Source organism: Podarcis muralis, chromosome 4, assembly GCF_964188315.1.
Source record: "Podarcis muralis chromosome 4, rPodMur119.hap1.1, whole genome shotgun sequence".
NCBI lineage: Eukaryota > Metazoa > Chordata > Lepidosauria > Squamata > Lacertidae > Podarcis > Podarcis muralis.
This window is the reverse complement of record NC_135658.1, coordinates 4659681-4672996: the sequence shown is the minus strand read 5'-3', so window position 1 is coordinate 4672996 and position 13316 is coordinate 4659681. Positions and strand designations below refer to the sequence as shown.

The 13316-nt window shown below is 44.7% G+C and overlaps 2 protein-coding genes across 2 annotated transcripts in view; both read right to left on the bottom strand.

The window, feature by feature from the left end:
- LOC144327629 (uncharacterized) overlaps positions 1–13316 on the bottom strand; it is a 127665-nt gene that overhangs the window by 64029 nt on the left and 50320 nt on the right. The gene's annotated exons all lie outside the window — the stretch shown is intronic.
- LOC114595517 (uncharacterized) overlaps positions 1–13316 on the bottom strand; it is a 133691-nt gene that overhangs the window by 111887 nt on the left and 8488 nt on the right. The window lies entirely within an intron of this gene.

The window sequence follows — 13316 nt, the reverse complement described above, 5'->3', positions numbered from 1 at the left end:
TACATCTTGTTTATTTCTGACTTTACAGCTCTACAAAAAAAACATGTCCGATCAGTTCAAACTTCTCCAAGCAAGTGACTCAGACTTCCTTTACAAACGCAACAGGAAGGTCTCATATTACACACGGAACAAAGCTTTGTGTATCCCATGAACTGCCTGGAAGATTCTTTCCCAGGACTAGCCACATCATGTGATGTAAACAAGCTGGCAGTTTGCAGCTGCGTTGTACTCATATTGTAACAGCAAGAACCTGGAGCGCGGGTTCATTCGGCCCTCTACCATGCCCACCGACGCTCCAGTACTCTTTGTTAAGAAGTGTGGGGAGCTTTGTCCCTGCCATGATTACCAGGCCTTGAATAAGATTACCATCTCGTGTGCGAGTACTTGGAGCTCGCAAAGCTGGCAGATGCAATAAGGGGTAAACCTAAAAAATTGGTGAAAGAAGAATGGGAATGTTTAAATAATTATTTAGGGGACAAGGGTTCAGCAAGAAAGATCTGGCTATTTTTAGTATGATGCCACATACAGAAACGTTCCCCGATACCAAGATGAGGGATTCCTTTGGAATGCAGATAGAGATAATTGATAAGAATAATGATCTGTTGTGAGCTTGACGGAAGTGTACAATAGATGAGCCTTCCTGCTTTGGCTCATCTTCCTTTTTCTTTTTCTTTTTTTCTCTTTTCTTTTCTTTTTTCTTTTCCATAGTTGCTTATGTTCTGTGTCATGTACTTTGATACTTTTTGTAGTTTTCAAAGTTTTTTTTCATTACTATTAAGGAATTTTCCTTTGTAATTTTGGTTGTCTATATTTATATGTACCTATTTAAAGCAAAATAAAATTAAAAAAAAAAAGATTACCATTCCAGACCAGTATCCCTTTCCCTTTTATTGCGGAGTTGCTGGAGCGGGTGCAAGGGGCGCAGATGTTCACCAAGCTGGACCTTCGGGGAGCCTACAATTTGATTAGGATCCGAGCCGGGGATGAGTGGAAGACAGCATTTGGGACCTGGTATGGGCAGTTTGAATACCTGGTAATGCCTTTCGAGTTGTGCAAAGCGCCTGCCCTGTTCCAACGGTACATCAACCACGTGTTCCAGGACTTGCTAGACAAGTACGTGGTGGTGTACCTAGATGACATTCTGATTTACTCCCACGACCCAACTTGCCACGAGGGTCATGTCCAGTCCATGTTGCAGCGTTTGTGAGAGCAACGCCTGTATGCTAAGCTCAGCAAGTGAAAGTTCCACAAGCGGTCAGTGGACGCCCTCGGTCACCAACTCTCCCCCTGATGGGGTGCAGATGGATCCCGGGAAGGTGGCAGCAGTTCAGGAGTGGGTGGCACCCTGGAAGCGCAAGGACCTACAGTGGTTCCTGGGGTTCGCCAACTATTATTGGACCTTCATTGTGGAATATGCTCACCACGCCCCCCGCTGACCCGACTGCTGTGCCCCAAGACACCGTTCTCCTGGGACAAGGAGGCAGAGGTGGTGTTTCAGGGGTTGAAAGCCTGTCTCCAGAGGGCGCCGCTTTTACAGCATCCTAATCCCTCTCGTCCCTTCATGGTGGAGACCGACGCCTCCAGTACGGCTCTCAGTGTCGTCTTGTCCCAGCAGCACGGACCTGATGTGCTGCTGTTACCCTGCGCCTACTATTCCTGCCAGCTACCATGTCGGAGTGGGAACTACTGGCCATCAAAGTGGCCTTTGATGTCTTGGGCCATCATTTTGAGGGGGCAAGACACCTGGTGGAAGTGAGAACCGACCACCGGAACCTGGAGTACCTCCAGACTGGGTCGACCACTTGGCATTGGAGGAGTTCATTTACAACAATGTGGTGAACGGCTCCACCCAGCAGAACCTGTTCCAGGCCACTTAGGGTTACCATCTGCGTTTGTTCCCGGACGTGCTGCCAGCATCTGCAGTCCCCACGGTGACTGATTGGCTCCAGGAGCTCCAGTCTCAGCACCAACTATTGATGGAGCTGTGCTGGTCCAGGGGGGGGGGGTTTACCATGAGGCTTGGTCAGAGTTCGGTCCTGGGTCAAGGGTCTGGAAACTGTCCACCAAAGGCAAAGCGGGGTCCAAAGCAAGAAGCCGGGCGTGGTACGGGAACTCCGGAAGAACAGGTCTGGGTGCTGGCAGAAACAGGTTTCCAGCAATGTTGCTCCCGCAACCTGAGACTGGGCTGTGTGATGGCCTGGGAATCCGATTCAGAGGCTGAACTGGAGGAACTCCAGCCTGCACAGGAGTCCCGCCTCCAGGGTCGGCTGAGCTGGGGCAGGGCCTTGACTCTGAGGCACCTGCACCTGTGATGGATCCTCAGGAGCAGGCACCAGGTGAATCTACTCTGGGGATTGAGGACACATTGCCTACAGGTGCGCCTCTCCCAGCCCTGTCAGGGGAAGGCGAGTCTCCCCCTGGGTCCAGTAACCCTCCAGCCTCTCCTGAGCTGCAGAGGCTCAGGGCAGAGAGGCGGAGGGAACTGGTTTCTCCCAGGAGGAGTGCTCGCCTTAAGGCCAGAAGAGGCGGGTCACCTGAGGGCCGGGACCGCCCCTGGCCTCAGAGAAGATAAAGGCCAGTCAGCCCGGTCCCAGGTTGCGGGAGCAACGTCGTTGAAGAGCTGTTTCAGCCAGCACCGAGTCCTGTTCCTTCAGAGTTCCTGTCCTTGCCTGGCTCCTCTATTCGGACCCCACCTCACCTGTGGAGGACAGTCTACAGACCCTCAACCCAGGTCCTGGACCTCACCCCATGGTAACCTCCCCCCGGGACCAGCAGAGGCTGACTGGCCTTTATCTCCTCTGGGGCCTAGGGTGGTCCCAGCCCAAAGGTGACTCGCCTCTCCTGGCCTTAAGGTTAGCACTCCTCCTGATAGAACTTACTTCCCTCCGCCTCTCTGCCCTCAGCCTCTGCAGCTCAGGAGAGGCTGGAGGGTTACTGGACCCAGAGGCAGCCTCACCTTCCCCTGACAGGGCTGGGAGAGGAGCACCTGCAGGCAATGGGTCCTCAATCACCCCCGGAGACAGAGTGGATTCATCTGGTGTCTGCTCCTGAGGATCTGGCACAGGTGCGGGCCCTTCAGATTCAAGGCCCTGCCCCGGCTCAGCCGGCCCTGGAGGCGGGGACTCCTGTGCAGGCTGGGATTCCTCCGGTTCAGCCTCTGAATCAGATTCCCAGGCCATCACAGGAGCAACTGTGCCAGGCCAAGGATGCGTACAAGGTCCAGCTATGTGCACTGCTACATCTGCAAACAGCTTTAAGAGGCCTGACATGCAAGTCTCTTAAGATTTACATGAAGGCAACCATTTACAACATACCAGGTTATTTGTGAAGCAGCAATTATTTAGAAAAAAATTATATCCCCAAAGGGGGGAATTGTTATAAGAATTTTTAGGTTAGAGAGAGATAAATGTACCAAGCAAACACATATATAAATATATAAACCACATGTCCAAAACCCACAGGAAAAGTCCTAAAGCCGTTTTGACTCTTTCACTCACCTCAAATATTTCTCTACAAGGTCGAAGGAAATGCAGAAACCTCCCCATTGTCTCTGTCCTCACAAATCCTGCCTTAAGGGCACATTTAAGGTGTGAATAGGGTGAGCCTGTGACCTGGCTCAGGAATGAAGTATTATCATTACAAAAGAATAGCCAGCCTCCCCAGGTCATCCAGTCAAGTGACCATTAACAGGTAACCTGGCAGACAAGGTAAAAACAACACTCAGATTTCTGTTGTAGACCGCCTTTTCCTTGATGTTATGTGTGATGTTTCTGTTGGAAAACTTGCCCCCTCGGGTGAGGCTGGCCTCTCTCCCTGCTCCCGGGACTTGTTTACCGGTGATCCTCTCTGGCTGACATCCCGGACAGTCCAGGGAGATCTTGATAGGCGACATCCCCCGGAATGGAAGATGCACACCCCCTTTGCCCCTTTGCATGCCAGCAGGAGAAAGAAGATAGTCAGAAAGGCTTTTTACATCTTGTTTATTTCTGACTATACATCTCTACAAAAAACATGTCCAATCAGTTCAGTCTCCTCCGAGCAAGTGACACAGACTTCCTTCACATACGCAACAAGAAGGTCTCATATTACTCTGAGAACAAAGCCTTGTGAATCCCCTGAACTGCCTGGAAGATTCTTTCCCAGGACTAGCCACATCATATGATGTACACACTGAGCTGCTAGTTTGCAGCTGCATTGTACTCATATCCTGACAGTTTCTGGGGGTGGTCTTGAACTCCAGGTTGGGCAATTAAAAATGTCTCTATTAAGGGCTTGCACACATGGCTCGGTGTCCTCCTCCTCTCTCCTGCGTGTGGGTGGAGAACCCTGTTGCAACGGTTAATAAAGAACAGGCTTACTAGCTGCTTTGCTTCTCAATATTCTCTGGTTGGTCTCTGTTATTTTCTCCTACCGGTAGAGAACCTACAAAAGGACTGTATATGGGCCCTTGGGTACCCCATAAGGAAAAAGGAGCAGGTTTTTTCCCCTTATATCACCTGCAATCATGTGTGGTGTGTTAGCAATTCACTCCTCCTGTTGCTGGATATGTGGCTAGTATGTCACATGCCCCTGTTTACTTTCCTAGGCTTGGGAAGTGTAAGAACGGAAGTCGGTCTTATCTCTTCCGCTCTGCTGTGCTTTTGCACTGTTCTTTGTCTCTCTGTCTGTTGCTGAAGAAGAGAGAGGATGCCATTATGATCCATTTGGTGTCATCTGCAGATGTGACGAGCATCCCCTCAGTTCCTTCAACCATGTCATTTATCAAGACGTTGAACAACAACAGGCCCAGGACAGAACCCTGCAGCACCCCTCTGGTCACTTTTCCCCAGGATGAGGAGGAACCATGAAAGAGTCCTCTCTGGGTTCGGTCAGTCAAATCCACCTAACAGTTACCTTATTCAGTCTCATTTTGAAGGCGAAGGGGTAGATTTAAGAGACCAAATTCCCAAGGGCATAAAACCTCTTCAGTCAGTTTAAAATCCTCTTTCCCAGTTTGATGTCCTAAGACATATACCTCATTCAGCCCACATTTTACCAGCTTCCTCACATAAATATCACAGAGGACTCTGTCAAAAGCCTTGCTGAAATCGAGATGCACTATTTCCACAGCAGGCCCCTGATCAACAAAGTTTGTAACTCCATCCAAAAAAAGAAAAGAATAAAAATGGAGAGATTTCTCTGGCTTGGCTTTTATCCTGTATGTTTATAATGTAAAATCTTCAGATGAAGGGCAAATACATTTTAAAGAAGAATAAATGAGGATATAGACAAGCTGGAATATTTGCAAAGGGAGGCGAATTATGTATTTATTTAATCTGTAAACCACCCAACCCAGTGGTGCCGACTTGAATAAAATATTGGTGGGGGGCCAGGTAAGTCCCGCCTTGCACTATCAATCACATGGTGCGTGCACACCATTTGAATGGCAATGTCTATAATGGCAGCGACTTTTTAAAAAAGTAATATTTTGTGCCCGTAGTTCAATTTCTCAGCAGCTCCCCTTGCCCCAGAGACACTTCTAGCATTCCATCTCCTCTACCTGAGGCATTGTTCAGCAGTGGGGAAAGTGACTTCTTCACACCGGATGTCCATTTGGTATGGCCCTTTCCAGGTTTTTTCCTGCCTCTTGTGTTTGTCTTTCATTTGTTCTCCTGTGTGTGTTGCCAGTAGACGCCACAATTCTGTGGGTACTCTAGGTGGTGCAGAAAGCACCTAGAAGCTCCCTAGAGGTTGAAGTGCCGATCAAACTTCAGTTTTGCGCTCTATAAATTCCAATTAGGAGTACTGGGGGTGGTTCAGATTCTGGGGCAGTGCTTTTGGCCAGCAGAGGGTGTCACAGGGCCAGCCTACTTTCCCTTTAAAGCAAACTTGGGTCTCCAGCTGTTTTTGGACTACAACTCCCATCATCTCTAGTTAGCAGGAACAATGGGGAGAGACGATGGGAACTGTAGTCCGGGAGCTGCTGGGGACCCAAGTTTGGGAAAGACTCCTTTAAAGCAACTTTTCCATTTTGCCCGCAAAGATGGGACCTGTCCACGTTTGTATTTTCTTGTATTTTGTTTTTCGCATGACCTTTGTGCGGTTTATAGAAATTTCTTTTTTTATTAAAAATAATAATATTTATTAAAGTTTTAAATGTTACAGAAAGAGAAAGAGATAATTCCAAGTTAAACAAAAACAGCACATCACAATAAAAAAAGAAGAAAATAGAAAAAAAGGTTATAAAAAACAGAAAAATAGAAACAATTAAGAAACACAACGAACCTTCCCGTAACTTATCTTTCATTTACTTGTTTCCTTGGCCTCCTCGCACCTCCCTTCTTTGTATTCTAGTTCAGTTAGCTATTTCAGCAAATCCTTTCTATCTTTCCCAATTTTTATCCTATTATTTATCTTAATATAATGTAACTTTACGTTTCCTCCTTTCCTCCATTAACAATCTATTTTTACTTAATCCTTTATAATATTTCTGCTAAAGCCACATTCCAGCCTCCTAACATTCCTTAATTTTACAATGTTTCTGTAAATAATCTTTAAATTTCTTCCAATCTTCTTCCACCAACTCTTCTCCCTGGTCTCAGATTCTGCCAGTCTTTTCCGCCAGTTCCATAAGGTCCATCACCTTCATCTGCCATTCTTCCCGGGTGGGTAGATCTTGTGTCTTCCAGTACTTTGCAATAAGTATTCTTGCTGCTGTTGTAGCATACATAAAAAAAGTTCTATCCTTCTTTGGCACCAATTGGCCAACCATGCCCAGGAGGAAGGCCTCTGGTTTCTTCAGAAAAGTATATTTAAATACCTTTTTCATTTCATTGTAGATCATTTCCCAGAAAGTCTTAATCCTTTGGCATGTCCACCAAAGGTGAAAGAATGTGCCTTCAGTCTCTTTACATTTCCAGCACTTATTATCGGGCAAATGGTAAATTTTTGCAAGCTTGACTGGTGTCATGTACCATCTATAGATCATTTTCATTATATTCTCTCTTAAGGCATTACATGCCTTAAATTTCATACCTGTGGTCCATAACTGTTCCCAGTCAGCCATCATAATATTATGTCCAACATCTTGTGCCCATTTAATCATAGCTGATTTCACTGTTTCATCCTGAGTGTTCCATTTCAACAGCAAGTTATACATTCTTGACAAGTTCTTACTTTTGGGGTCTAACAGCTGTATTTCCAATTTTGATTTTTCCACCTGGAAGCCAATTTTTTTGTCCAGATTATATGCCTCCATTATTTGATAATAATGGAGCCAATCCCATACTCTATTTTTTAGTTTTTCAAAACTCTGTAGTTTTAATCTATCTCCCTCTTGTTCCAGAATTTCCCAATATTTCGGCCATTTGGCCTCCATATTGAGCTTTTTCTGAGCCTTCGCTTCCATTGGTGACAACCACCTTGGGGTTTTATTTTCGAGCAAGTCCTTATATCTTATCCAGATGTTAAACAGTGCTTTTCTGACAATATGATTTTTAAATGCTTTATGTGCTTTGACCTTATCATACCACAAATATGCATGCCACCCAAATACGTTGTTAAAACCTTCTAGATCCAGCACGTCAGTGTTTTCAAGAAGCAACCATTCTCTCAGCCAGCAAAAAGCGGCTGATTCATAATAAAGTTTAAGGTCTGGCAGGGCAAATCCACCTCTTTCTTTAGCATCAGTTAGTATCTTAAATTTTATTCGAGGTTTCTTGCCCTGCCAGACAAATCTAGAAATATCTCTCTGCCACTTCTTGAAACAATCCATTTTATCCAGAATTTGCAATGTTTGAAACAAAAACAGCATCCTAGGCAGTACATTCATTTTTATCGCAGCAATTCGGCCCAGCAATGATAGCTTCAGATTTGACCATATTTCTAAGTCCTTTTTCACTTCCATCCAACATTTGTCAGGTGTTATCCTTAAACAAGTTCACATTCCTGGCAGTCATATTGACCCCTAGGTTTTTCACTTTCTTAACCAATGTTAATCCTGTCTCCTTCTGAAACCTCTCTCTCTCGATCACTGTTAGGTTTTTCTCTAACACCTTAGTTTTCATTTGTTCAACTTAAAACCCGCTACCTGATCAAATTATTGAATTAGTTCCAGTACTCTTTTAGTACTAGATTCTGGCTCCTGTAATGTCAATACCAAATCATCAGCAAATGCTTTCAGTTTGTACTGTTTAGCTCCGACTTGTATACCTTTAACCAATTGGTCCCTTCTAATCATGTTTAGAAGAACCTCCAGGACCGATATAAAAAGCAATGGAGAGATTGGGCAACCTTGTCGTGTTCCTTTCTCTATCTTAAATTCTTCCGTCACTATATTATTCACAATTAATTTAGCCTTTTGTTCTGAATAAATTGCACCTATACCATTTCCAAACCCTTGACCAACCCCCATCCCTTGTTAGTTTTTCTTCATGAAACTCCAAGAAATATTGTCGAAGGCTTTCTCCGCGTCCACAAATACCAGAACTGCTTTAGTATTAATATTCAATTGTAGTTTCTCTAAAATGTTAATTATGTTCCTCGTATTGTCAGACAAGTGTCTGCCCAGGAGAAAGCCCGCTTGATCTTTATGAATTTCTTCTACTAACACCTTTTTTAGTCTTTTAGCCAAAATATGTGCAAAAATTTTATAATCCACATTAAGCAAAGATATGGGGCGGTAATTCTTAAGCTGTGTCTTCTCAGACTCTATTTTCGGTATAAGTGTAATATAAGCTTCCTTCCACGACTCTGATGCCCTTTTCCCTTCCAATATTTCATTACAGACTTCCTTTAAAGGTTGTACAAACCATTCTTTCAAGGATCTATAATATCTTGAAGTCAAACCATCCGGTCCTGGGGATTTACCTAATTGCATGTTCTGAATGGCCCCTTCTACCTCCTGATCTGTTATTTTATAATTCAACATTAACTTATTTTTTTGAGAGATTTTTTGTAAACCATTTATTTTCAAAAAACGGTCAATGTCCATTTCTTTCTGTGTCTCCTGTGTATATAGTTGTTTAAGGTACCTCCGGAAGCACTTTCTGATCTCCACTGGATGCTGTATATTCTTTCCTTCTACTTCCAAATTTGTAATAATATTAAGTTTTTGTCTTTTTTTCATTTGCCAAGCCAGCAGTTTTCCGCATTTATATGCTGATTCAAACGTCTTTTGTCTCATCTGTTTAATTTTCCATTCTATTTTCTGATTCATCATTTTCATATATTGTACTTGATATAACTTTATCTCTTTCAGGATCTCCTGCGACTTTGGTTTCATTCTCAATTTCTTTTCTCCTTCCTTTATTTTCTCCAGAATTTTATCTTTTTTCTCATTTTGGACTCTCTTCTTAATTGCATTCTGTTGTATCAGAAATCCTCTCATAATCGCTTTGCTTGCGTCCCAGATTACTCTTTTTTCAACAGTGGTGTTCATATTTATCTCGAAATAATCTCTCAGGGTTTTTTGGGCCTTCTTAGTCACTTCTTCATTCCTAAACAAAGTGTCGTTCATCCTCCATCTAAAGGAACCAATTGGTGTTAGTTTCATTTCCATCTTCACAGCATTATGGTCGGAGCAAGTTTTAGGGCAGATTTCCACTTTTCTAATCTTCGGAGCCAGCCCTCTAGTTGCCCAAATTTGGTCAATTCTTGTCCATGTCATTTTGGCCTCAGAGAAGAAAGTTCCCTCTCTTCCCAAAGGGTTCTTCATTCTCCATGTGTCCACTAAATCCATATTGTCAGTCATATCAAAACAAGTTTTTGGTAGTCTACCATCCTTAGTAACTACCTGTCTCTGTGCCTTATCCATATTTGTAGATACCACTCCATTCATGTCCCCCATCAAAATTATATTGTAGTCCATGTAATCCAACAGAGTCTCGTGTAACTTCTTAAAAAATTCCGATTTTCCCTCATTTGGTGCATAGATACCTACTATCAAAATTTCTCTCATTGTGATTCGATTTCAATTGCAACAAATCTTCCTTGATCATCCTTAAATATAAATTTCGGTGATAGGCTCTCCTTTGCATAAAGTACTACTCCTCTTTTTTAAACTTTGTCTGATGAAATAAATTCATGACCCAATCTTTTATTACTCAGTATTTTCCTATGTAGCCTTGTCACATGTGTTTCTTGTAGACAAATCAAGTCCAATTGTTCCTTTTTCAATAAATGAAAGACTCTGCTCCTTTTTTCGGGAGAATTCAGTCCATTAATATTCCAACTTAATATTTGCAATGCCATGATGCGATTACTCTGATTTTCCTCCAACTGCACCCAATGCTTGCTCTTCTTCTGTTGATATCACTGAATTGTCCAGTCCGAAGCGTAGTTTTGCTATGTCCAGTATTCCTTTTTTTGGTGATCTTCTGTCCAATGCTTTTTGTTCTGGTCCTCTATCAGGTGATCTTCTGTCCGATGCTCTTGACTCTTTTCCAGACCCCTTCTGCAGATCTTCTTCGTAATTATTCAAAAATTTAGCTTTATCTTCTACTGATTTTATTTTTATTTTCCTTCCTTTGAAACTGAAGGATAGGCCTTGGGGAAATTCCCACCTAAAGTTAATTTTGTTCTTTCTCAGCAGGGCAACCAAGTCACTGTAATTGGACCTAAGATCCAAAAGGTATTTCGGGATGTCTTTAAAAATCTCCACTCTTGACTGTAGTACTTCCAAAGGATTCTGATAATGCCAACCCAAAATTTTATCTTTCTCTTCTTTAGTTCGGAGGGTAATCAAACAGTCTCTTATTCTATTCTTCTCTTTCTTCCCTCCTCTTCCAAGTCTAAAGGCAGTCACGATTTTAAATTCATCCTGTTCCAAATCCAAATCCCAAAAGTCTGCAAATTTCTGCGTGAGAAAATCTATCAAACTGCCCTTCTCCACTTCAGGTACAGCTCTGATCCTCAAATTCGTCTGTTTTTCCTTAAGCTCAATCATAGAAAATTTCGACTTGTAGTCTTCAAGTTGCCTCTGCAGATCTGGGACTCTCTCTGTTTCAAGTTGTGCTACCTTTACTTCCACGGCAGCAACTTTTTCCCTGGCCTCCTCTGCGGTCTGTCGTATCGTAGTAGATTCCTGTATCAATTTCTCGATAGTTTCTGTATTTGTACTCACCTTTTGTCCCAAGTTATTTAGGCTTTCTGTGTTAAGCTTAATTGTAGTAGTTGCATCATCGACTTTCTTATTAAGTTGTTCCAGTGAGACGTTTATCTTACTTAATGCAAGTGCTAAAGCTTCTTCTGATAACATTCCTCTTGGTTTAGATTGTATCGGAACAGCCGCAGATGGGGCAGAAGGGCCAGATGCTGACGCTCTTCACTGCCAAGACTTCCCAGACCTTGTTGTTTTGTCTTGGAGTGGCAAATCTACTTTTTCTTTCCCATCTGCCATAACACTTAAAAATCCCAAGGCCAGTCCCACAGTCACACAGTTTTATCTTACAGGTGGAAAATTCCCCTGATCCAACTCTTGTAACAATTTCAGAAGCTTCCTCTAGGGGGAAATAGTTGCTATCTGTACTCGTGTTAGTCCAAAATAGCGTCTTTTAAACACAGCTCAAGGAAGAAAGTTAGTTTCAATTTTCAGTTACTTTTCCTCCTTTTTAAGATCAGAAGAGGACAGCTAAAAACAATGTATCTCTCTATTCACAGTCAAGGCACGTTCCAAGGCACCACAGTCTTATTGTCCCATTTACAACCCGTTCCCAGGTTCTGAGCGGTGGAATTTTAACTTCCTCCCCTGTCTCTTGCAGGTATATATAGTCCAAACTTCGCGATTCGGCGGTTGAAACAGGACAAGGCCATAGTAGCAGCTTACGCCACAGAATTTCGGCTGTTGGCACAGGACTTGTCCTGGAATGACTCCACCCTTCAGGACCAGTACCTCGAGGGGCTTTTGGATGAGATACTGGACCAGCTGGCCATGATGGATCGCCCCACCATGCTGGACGCCCTCATTCAACGGAGCCTGCAGATAGACGATCGGTTGGAGGACCATCGCCAGGCTCAGGGCCGCCAGCACTCCCAGCTCCCGGCTCCGGTCCTTCCCAGCAGTTCCATGGCCACAGCCAAGTCGCTGGAGGAGCCAATGCAGCTCGGGGCAGTGCAGCCTCGCCTCTCCCCCTCAGAGAAGACTCAGCGTCTGGAGGGCAACCTGTGTCTCTACTGCGGCAGGAGTGGACACTATGCCCAATCCTGTCCCGAGAAAACGCCAGCCACAGGGAAATGGCCAACCCTAGTAGCCGATGGCCCAGGCAACCTGGGGTCCCAAACATCGCATGATGGGACCTCACCGGTGGAATTTGCAACACCTCATGGTTCGGGTGCATCTATACCCCCCCTGGTGGGCCCTGGATTCTCACCCACACTCTGGTAGATTCAGGGGCAACCCGCTCCTGTATGGACCCTGCCTTCGCCGCCCATCATCAGGTGCCACTCCAGGACAAGCCAGAACCGGTACTGGTGGAGGCAATTGATGGATGGCTCCTGCGCTCGGGTGCCGTCACTCAGGAGACTCAGCCCTTGGTCCTGTGTCACCAGCAGCACCGGGAGGTGCGCACCTTGGACATTGCCACAATGCCTCGGTTTCCCCTGGTGCTCAGGATGGACTGGCTGGAGTCTCGCAATCTTCAAATCAACTGGGTCAATCAGACTGTGCGCTTCCCAGACCCATGTCCCCATGCTCGGTCCAAGATGCTAGTGGCCGCCCCCACGGGGGAAGCTGTGTCAACGCTCCCCGCTGCTTACCAGGGCTACCAAGAAGTGTTTGAGGAACAGGGGGCAGAGCAGCTGCCGCCTCTGTAGTAAAGTTAGTACTTTCCTAGTAGCTGTTCTTTGGTCAAGTGGAGAGTGAGGCCTTGTGGCAAACCAGTAAGGATTATGAGAGCCGTCCTGTTGCTTTAATTTGTGGGCCCGTTGGCTCCAAAGGCGTGAGAGGACTTCTATGGGAAAGGAATTGCCGGGCTAAATTGAAGGTTTAACACCTGTGTTCAAAGCTATGAACATACCCTCTGTAATGTTATCTATCCTTGATTGCTTGGGAATGTGCGTCTGCCTAAGCTCCACCAGTCTCCATGGGAAGGGAGGAAACACCTTGATCTAGGTTCTGAAGGCTTAATTGGCTCAGCTGTCACAAGTTAGAATTATTAGCCCACAAACTGGTCATTGGAGAATTCAAATGTAATCAAGGGATTTTGATTGGTCCTGGGGTTTCTGATTCCACGTGCAAATTATGGATAAAAGATCTAGAGAATGGTTTGAAAGCGCGCGCTCTGCAATTCGCAAAGAATCGCCCGGCTGCTGACGTCCACCAAGCAGCCGTCCTTTCGTCC